We start from the raw sequence: 10,054 nt of genomic DNA, 5'->3' as shown, positions 1-10,054 counted from the left end.
AGATCTTCATGAGAGTCAAGAAGCAGGCCATGGGGAGAGACTCAGAGGAGGAATATTGAAGAGAGGGTCTGGTGTTGAAACTGAGGTAAACAAAAAGCAGGGAAGAAAGACCTTTCCTGTTAATATTGATTTTGAATCCTAATTCCAGAGACATTGAAATATCAGATATAGTGGAGAATTTTATATTAATGAATAAGTGGAAAATTTGCTGGAAATTTATGCATTATTATCATTTACCTCATAAATCATTTATGTCCTAAAAATTGTATGTGTGTTATTCCTTGTTCATAGGTGATAAAAAATATATATAGCAAAGGGAAACAAAGGGATGTTTGTTCCAAAGTCACCTAGTCCATGATAGTAGAGCTAGGACAGAGATTCAGTGTTAGGTTCCATCCTCATTAAATCAATAGATCAAATAAACCAGACTATCCCCCATAATGTGGGTGAACCTCATCCAACCTGCTGATGGCCTTAATAGAACAAAGACTGAGATTTCCCAGAGTAGAAAACAATTTTCCTCTAGTCTATAACATAGAAACCCTGTAACCTGCTGCTCTGAGAAAACTGGACTCAAGACTGTCATATCAATCATTACCTGAATTTCCAGCCCACTGACTTGCCCTACAAATTTCAAACTTGCCCACTCTTATAATTGCATGAAATAATTCCTTAAAATAAAATTCTCTCTCTCTCTCATCTCTATGTCTCTCTCTCTCTCCTCTCTATGTCTCTCTCTCTCTCTCATCTCTATGTCTCTCTCTCTCTCTCTCATCTCTATGTCTATCTCTCTCTCATCTCTATGTCTACCTCTCTATCTCTATCTCTCTCCTATTGGTCTGCTTCTCTGGAGAACCTTGACTAATAGACTTCGTGACTAAGGTTAATGATGATCCTCTTTCAAAATTCCCCAGAAAAGTTGAATTTGAGCAAGTAGGCAGTAGTGGTCCTCAGTCCTGAGTGGACAAGCTCTCCTAGAGCCTGACTACCTTGCAATTCTTTCTTATTTCTGAATACCAACTTCGATTTCCTCATTACTGTGTTCAGCAAATGTTATCATTCCTCATATGCACTATCAGCCCAGCAGCTTATCTGAATGACTGTGGTTTTGATACTATTTTTTTTAGAAGGATTTTGTGCAGGTTTTCTGTTTTTCTGCCTGGATTTGAGTAACTCCAGGAAGCAAGCTGCATGGAACTGATCGGTAACGATGAACACTAGTGGATTTGGAGCTCCTCAATAACAGCTTTGCATATGAACCATGATCTTGTTTTTTGCATTTGCAGTAATAGGAGACAGATTCTCTGCATATTTTTTGCCAAATTGCTAACATGTATAGTTGCTCAGTTATGATCATCTTGAATTTGTAGTTTCCACAAGGACATGAAATTTTAGATGCTTTGTCACTTCATTCTATTTTGGAAACACACCACACTATAAGAAGTATTTTTTTCCTTAGTCTTGTTCCTTAATTAACCTGTAAACTCATTACACGCAGAATAATGATGTGTTATCTTTGAGTTTTTTCTAAAAGTGAGCACAGTGCCTAAGAGTATACATTTAATATAATTTTGAATGAGTAATTATCAATAGGATAGAAGATTTTATAATCTATTGATAAGTAATATTTGAAAATTTTGAATCAATGGATAATGTTATCTATCCCAAATTAGTTTTTGTCTTGATGTCTATTCAAGGAAGCTGTATTCCAGAGGTTAAAGAGCAGAAAACAAAAGATCACAAGGATTCCAGTTTATTTCTTTCTCTAGTCTGCTGCAGACACCTTCTATTTTATTTATCATATCTTTATTTTATGAGTAACCCAATGCATTGAGTGGTAGTCAAGAGAATTTTGCCATGTGCAACTGCAATTTGATAGTGCTTAATGCACAGAAATTTACTTATAAGGTGCAATTTAACATTACTATTTAAACTGTGTTTTCTTTACTATAAAACAGGCCAAGCAAATGTGTATACCCTAAATGCCATTTTATACTACACATGGCTTTTTATTTGAGGGAATTCCAGGGAGAAATATGGTGCTTTTAACCTGATTTCAGATGGTAAATAATGAGATAGAGAAAAGCTACCGTGTGGGCAAGTTGCTATGGTATTCAATTATGCTACCAGAAAAATTTGAAGAGAAGTAATCTACTTTAAGCAAAACCATTCCTTCAAATTTCTCTCTCATATATATACATATATAATTATATAATATATATAAACATATACTTATATAAATATATACTAATATAAATATATAAATTTAAATATATAAAAATATATATATATAATTTTATAAATATATAATTTGTAGATAAGTGAGTGGAATTGGAGACTAGGCAATGATCAGGGCAGACAGATGAGAATCTAAGGCAATCACTCTAAGTTGTATACCTTCTCCAATTAGGAACTTCTCATAGCCACTCTCCAGATCTAACTAGCGGTAAAGACATTTTGGTCTTGAGGAAAGTTATTATTGCTGACAATAAATAATCTATGAAAAGTAAGCTAGGAGAAGGTAAATATTAAAGCAGCAGGATCAGAAAGTTGTCAAAAATAGGAAAGAGATTTAGAAACTATTTCTAAGTGGGGGGAAACATTGAGCACACTACATTAGAGCAGTAACACAAAAGCAAATGTCACACTATAGCTAGTTAGCTATATGCTTCAACAGCTAGGGACCAGCAAAACCCTGCAGGTCTTTGGGCTTGCCGGGTCCAGTCAAAACCCTTGAGAATGTCGCTGGTCATAAGTCCAGAGTCTTGGCCGAGTAAATGGGAACACATTTTTCTCATGCTTTCGGAAATCTTCATGGAAACTTAGAAGGGTATACTTTATTATTGATCCATTATATTTGCATACCAAGTTGAATTCAAGGAAAGTTCTTGCAGAAACTGTATTGCCAAAATTGGTGCCAAAAGACTTGAGTTGACCAATAAGTGTTAAGTTGAGATTATAATAAAAATAACTCAAGCTCAAATATTTTACAGATGTATTCTACTAATTTTTCAAGTAAAAGTAACTCTTTTCCTTACTTAAATTATTCTAGAAAATAAGAGCTAAGTTGCTTGCCTTATGAAGTAAATAAAATCATAATTCCAAAAGTACAAGAAAATTATAGACCTTTTTTTACTTATGTAGAGAAAAAAACTGAAATAAAACATTAGCTAATGGAATCCAATTGTGTGAACCCAAAAGATATTATCAAGTAGGCTCTATCCTAGTTGTGCCAGGATAATTTTACATCAGAAATTTATCAACGTAATTTGATATTAAAATATTGACATAGAAAAGTAATTATCTTTACTGATACAGAAAATGCACTTGCTATGGTACAGCAGTTATTTAAAATAAAATTTTAAAGTAAGTTAGAAATGGAAGGTAGTTTCCTTGATGTGGTAAAAGTTAATTATCAAAACCTTACAGCAAATATTATACTTAACGGAGAAACTTGGATGCTGTCCTCTTTAGGATCAGGGATAAGAAAAAGCTGCTTGTTTTCATTGTAAGAGTTTAATACTGAATGATAAGTTTTGGCTAATGCTACAAGAGGAAAAAGATAAGCATATATTGGCAGAAGTTAAGCTTCTGATTTGCAGATTATAGTGTTACATAGAAAAGCATCAGAATCAACAACAAGCTGTTATTACTAATAACAGAATTCAGTGTTTGTCAGATATATATGATCAACTTAAAAAGCTAACAGGCATTTGTACACCCATAGGCAAATTAACAGAAGCAAAAACAAACACACCTCAATCTAAACCTCAGACCTCCCCAAAAGTTAACTCATAGACTCAAAATGCAAATTATAAAACTTCTAGAAAAGACTGTAGGAAAAAAATATTCAAGACCTAGAACTAGACAGAGGTTTTAGACTTGACACCAAAAGCATGATCCAGAAGAAGAAAAGTTGACAAATTGTACCTCATCAGAAATAACGACTTTTGCTCTGTGCATGACCCGTTAAAAGGATAAGAAGACAAATTGCACCCTGGGAGGAAATATTTCTAAGTCACATACCCAGCAGAGATCTAATATCTAGAATATATTACACTCTCAAAACCCAACATTAAGAAGACAAACAATCCAATTAGAAAATGGGTGCAAGACCATAAACGGTTTTTTTCACCAAAGAGGATATACAGATGCCAAATAAACAAGTGAAAAGATGTTCAACATCATTAGCCATTAGAGAAATGAAAATTAAAACTGCCATGAAATATCCCTAGGCATCTATCAGGATGGCTATAATAAACAGTAGCGAAAATACCAAATGCCATCAAGCATGCGGAGAGACGGTATCTCTCATACATTTTAGTGGAGAATGTAAAATGGTATAGCCATGTTTGAAATTGGCAATTATTTTCAAAACTAAAAATGGATTTACCAGAAGACCCAGCGATTGTACTCTTCAATATTTATTTCATAGAAATAAAGACTTATTTTCACTTAGGACCATGTACACAAATGTTTATAGCAGGTTTATTCATAAGCTCCCCAGACTGCAAACTACCCACAAATTAACAACATCAACAACAAAACTCTGAATATTTAAAAACAAACTATAGCACATCTATACCACAGAATTCTACACTACAACTTAAAGGAATAAATTACTAACACATGTAAAAACTTGTATAGCTCTGGAGTGTATTATGCTAAGTGAAAAAAATTCAAAAAGTCATATACTATATGATTCCATTTACACATCTTTCTGTCAAAATTATAGAAATGGAGAACATATTAGTTGTTATCAGGGGAGGGAATGGTTGTGGCTTACAAGGGTAATGCAAAGCAGTCTTGTGGTACTGAATCCGGCTGTGTAAATCAGAATATATGATCAAGCAGGCTTTATTTTAGTTATGCAAGGATGATTTTCATTAGAAAATCTATCAATGTAATTCACCACATGAATATAGAAAAATACCTCAGCTGATACAGAAAAAAAAATGTACTCAATATGCAATGAGTTATTTAAAATAATGTTTATTTTTTTAATGTTTATTTCTGAGAGAGATAGAGAGGGATCACGTGATCAGGGGAGGGTCAGAGAGAGAGAGGGAGACACAGAATCAGCACAGAGCCTGACGCGAGGCTTGAACTCATGAACTGAGATCATGACTTGAGCTGAAGTTGGACACTTAACCAACTGAGCCACACAGACACCCCTAAAATAAATTTTTAAAAGTAAGCTAGGAATAGAAGAGCACTTTTTTAATGTGGTATAAGTTACATGTTAAAACCTTATAGCAAATATTAAACTTGCAGTCTTATAGTTGTGTAAGGTGATAATGTTTAGTGGTGGTACATATACTCATGAGTTCAGGTATAACCAATAAAGTATAAACAAGCCATATGGATTATACCAATGTCAGTTTCCTAGCTTAGATACTGCACTATAGTTGGATAAGATGTTAATATTGGGAGAGATGGAAGAAATGCTGTATGAGACTGGCTGCAACCTCCTGTGAACCTAGAATTATTTCAAAATAAAAATTAACCCTTCTCTCAGCCCCCAGAGCCAACAGAATTTCTCTGTATCAATTGGAACCAAATAAAAATACAGTAAAGCTGAAATAGCATCATAATAAAAAATAACATAGTCTTTAAAGGGATGGTTCAATAGCATAAAGAAGCAAATTCTCCACAATCTGACTTCCACTTGGATTTATTTAAGGTTCTTGATACCTATTAGCTATTATGACTGAAAAACTACAAAACCAGCATAATAGCAACAGTGAGGTATTGGCTCAACAAGTGACCAGTAGACAAAAGGAAAACAAAATGAAACAAACAAACAAAAAAACCTCCAAAGACTTCTTAAAATAAAAGTGAATGCATTTACAGTAAGTTAAGATACAGAAACATGGCACCACAACTAAATGGGGAAAGGAGAAATACATTAAATAAATGGTATAGGAAGCACTATATGGAATAAAATATCTGATACCACATAACTTCTAGATGGATTAAAGACTTACATGTAAAGACAAAATTAGAATTAACAGGAGAATATGTTGGGGATTCTTTGTAAACTAGGGACAAATCAGAGAATTTGTTAAACCATTAAAACTGAATTGTGCAACAAATTTGATTTTAATTAAAATTAAAAGTTTTTCCTGTGATAAACAGTTGTTAAGCAGTTGAAGAATGGAATAGTTATTAAGAAATGGACAGAGAACTGGATATATAAAACTGATTAGGAATTAATATCTAAAATATTCAATAAGCTGGGCACCTGGGTGGCTCAGTCAGTTAAGTGTCTGACTCTTGATTTTAGCTGAGGTCATGATCTCATGGGTTATGGGATCAAGCTCTATGATGGACTCTGTGCTGACAGCATGGGGACTGCTTGGGATTCTCTCTCCCTGTCTCTCTGCCTTTCCTTCCCAATCTATCAAAAAATTTAAATAAACATGAAGAAAAGATATTCAAGAAGTGAAAAGTAAGTTCCCAAAAGAGAAATGAAAAATGGGCAAAAGACACAAATATTCAATTTAGAGAGAGGGAAACAAAAAGGACAGCATACATATGAAAAGCTACTACCCAAGCTCCTTTATAATTAAAAAAATGAGTTAAAATGGTATGTCCTTATGCTGCTATAAGCCTTAAAGATGGAACTTTTGCTTGCAACCAGCTGGGGTAGCAGGTACTAGATTTACCTTTTTCCCTGAAACAACTAACAGTTGGACAAAATATATGAGAAAAGATTTTTCAGAACTTTTTTTCAAGACACTTTGAAGCATATACAGTATGTTAAGATAAAAAACTTTGAAACAAAAATCAGTAATCCAGGGAAGGCAGGAAACAAGAGGCAAGCCCCCTACAAGGTGGAGTTCCAGGCTGCCACGCAGGGAAAGTTCCCCCAGATGGAACCCTGAGTTGAGGAGATCCAAGATGGTCATCCCCCAGCACAAGAAACCTAAAGGAAACCACACCAAGACACATGAGAATCAAATTGCTTAAAAATGATAAGGAGAAAATCTTTAAAACAGCCAAAGAAAAAGGCTCCTTATGTACAGAGAAACAAAGATAAAGTTCATAGCAGATTTGTCTTTTTTTAATGTTTATTTTTGAGAGAGAGGGAGAGGGCGGCAGAGGACACAAAGTGGGCTCTGAGCTGATAGCAGACAGCCCACTTGGAGCTCAGACTCAGAAATCATGAGATCATGACCTGAGCCAAAGTCGGATGCTCAACCGACTGAGCAACCCAGGTTCCCCCATAGCAGATTCTTCATCAGAAACAGTCAAGCTAGAAGTGGAGCAAAACTTTAGAGACTGAAACAGAATATTGCCAACCGAGATTTAGATACTTGTGAAAATATCCTTCAAAACTGAGAACAAAGACCTTTTCAAACATACAAAACCTGAAAGAATTTATCAGGAGTAGATCTACGGAATAAAAATGTTAAAGAAAATCTTTGAGGCAGAAGGAAAATAATACCAGATAGAAATTTGGAGCTACACAAATAAACGAAGTGTCCTAGAAATAGTAACCATATGGGTAAATATAAAAATTTTCTTGTTATTTAAATCTCTTTAAAGGATAGTTGACTGTTTAAAGCAGAAGTGATACAATGTATTTTGGGGTTGATAACATATGTAGAAGGAAAGTGTATGACAACAAAGTGAAAACCCAAGAACAGAGAAATATATTATTCTGAGATTCTTATAGCATACACAAAGAGGGATAGTATCTCATGGAGGCAGACTTGATGATACAAATAGAAAACAAATTGGAAGATGATAGATTTTCATCCAATCATATTGATAATCACCTTAAATATAAGTGGTCTGAGCACCCAAATTAAAGGCAAAGCTGTCAGATTGAAAAAATATAAGACCCAGTTATATGCTGTCTACAGGAAACCCACTTGAAATATACAGACAAAAACAGATTAAAGGATGAGATAGGGAACCCATACTAACTCTAATCCAAAGAAAGCTAGACTTGATATATTCCTATCAGATAAAGTAGATTTTAGATTAACACAGTATCAGGGATAAAGAAGGACTTTTCAGATGATAAAGGTGTCAATTAATCAAGAGAATGGAACAATCCTAAATGGTTATACAGCTAGTAACAAAGTTTCAAAATACATGAAACAGAAATGCAAGGAGAAATAGATAAAACAATAATTATGTTTGTAAGTTTCAGTATCTTTCGGTAATTACTAGAACAAATAGAAAAGCAGTAAGAAAATAAGCCATTTATATCATTTTATCAACCAATTTGACCTAATGGACATTTATAGAACACTCAAGCTAACAGAAAATATGTCCTTTCCAAGTGCATAAAGAACAATTATTGAGATAGATTATATACTGGGCCATAATACAAGTCTCAATAAATTAAGGAAAAAATCCAAGTTTACCAAGTATATTCCCTCACCACCGTGTAATTAATCAGTAGTCAATCACAGAAGAATATCTGAAAAAATCTCCAATTACTTGGGAACTAAATAATACACTTTCAATGAAAACTCAACATATAATTTGTGGGCTGTATTTAAAGTAGTACTTAGGATGAAATTTAATGTTCTAAGTGCTTATGTAGGGGGAAAAAAGAACTCTAAGCAAAAACCTCAGTTTCTGACTTAGAAACTATAAAAAGAACAAATGAAAACCAAAGTACTAATAAGGAAAGTAAGGTTTAGAGTAGAAATCCATGAGAGAGAAAGCAAAAAGGCAACAAAAGTTCATGAGGATACCTTTTTTTTTATGAGAATACTTTTAAGAGTAATTTATAATTACTAATTTATAATCAATTATGATAATTTCACATGTATATACATATTTTTAAACTTAATAAACTGTATACTTCAAACACACATTTCGTTATATGTCATTTATACCCCAATAAAGCTGTTATAAATTAAAGTTGGGTAGTAACATTGACAGCGATGTGGGAATATAGGAATCTTCATCCGCTGATACTGGCAGTATACACTAGGACCAATGGGCATTCTGGGAAGCAAATGGATACCCTTAGTCATAATATTTATATATATAAAATTTTATATATACATATTTGTATACAAACACATATATATGTAAACTTATGCAGCAATTCTCGTGAGTATATATCTTAAATTTCCTAATACATTTGATAGGGAACATGTATGAGGATGTTCATTGCAGGACTATTTGTAGTGTTGGAGCATTGGTGGAAACTGGTTAATAACAGCACGTAGAGGATAGGTAGAATGTGATAGATACAACCATGGAGTGCTATGCAGCAGCTTGTTTTGTTATTAATGTAACCTGGATGGACCTTAAAACACCCACAGAGTGAAAATAGAGACATATATGTACATCTGTATATCTCTGTTTGTGTATGTATATATAGATATAGATATATATTATTTAGTGAAATAAAAACAAAGACATATAGAACAACTTCATACCTTTGTCAAGAGCACACAGTTATACTTTAAACTTAAAAGAATGATTGTTGGGGTCTTCTGGGTGGCTCNTGTGCTGACTATTCATATTTACTTTCTGTACAAATATAATTTATCATTTGTATCATGAAAAAAAGGAAAATGATTGTCTATATGGTTGAAGCTGAAGGATTGGATTGGGAAACAGACTTAAAAGAGAGAAAAAATTAGATGGTTTTGGGTTCTAAGCTCCATCCCAGGATGGTTCAGAGAACTCAGAGTGGTTTTGTATTCTATGATGTGTTTCAGATCTCTTGAGGTATAAATTTTGATGTGACAGGTGACATCAAATTATTTGCTTGTGAAGATGCAATACCCTTTTCCAACTCACCATCCTCAGTTGACAGGTGTGTGACAGAAAGAATTCCTTAACACTCATAACTCTGGAATGAAGTCTTAAAAACTCAGAGTCTTTTAAAACTTTGCTCTAAATCTTAATAAATTCATGTTCTCTGGCATAGTAGATTTAATTTGAGCATGTTAGATTTTCAGTTGAATAGCATTCTGGTAACCAGTTCATGAATTTAAGAAATATTTGCTTAACATTGCCTATGTCTGGGATGTACTAGATAACACGGACACTGTGCTCAGTGGTAAGGGATGCA

Source organism: Crocuta crocuta, unplaced genomic scaffold (genome assembly GCF_008692635.1).
Source record: "Crocuta crocuta isolate KB4526 unplaced genomic scaffold, BGI_CrCroc_1.0 scaffold331, whole genome shotgun sequence".
Lineage (NCBI taxonomy): Eukaryota > Metazoa > Chordata > Mammalia > Carnivora > Hyaenidae > Crocuta > Crocuta crocuta.
This window is presented reverse-complemented; position numbering follows the sequence as displayed.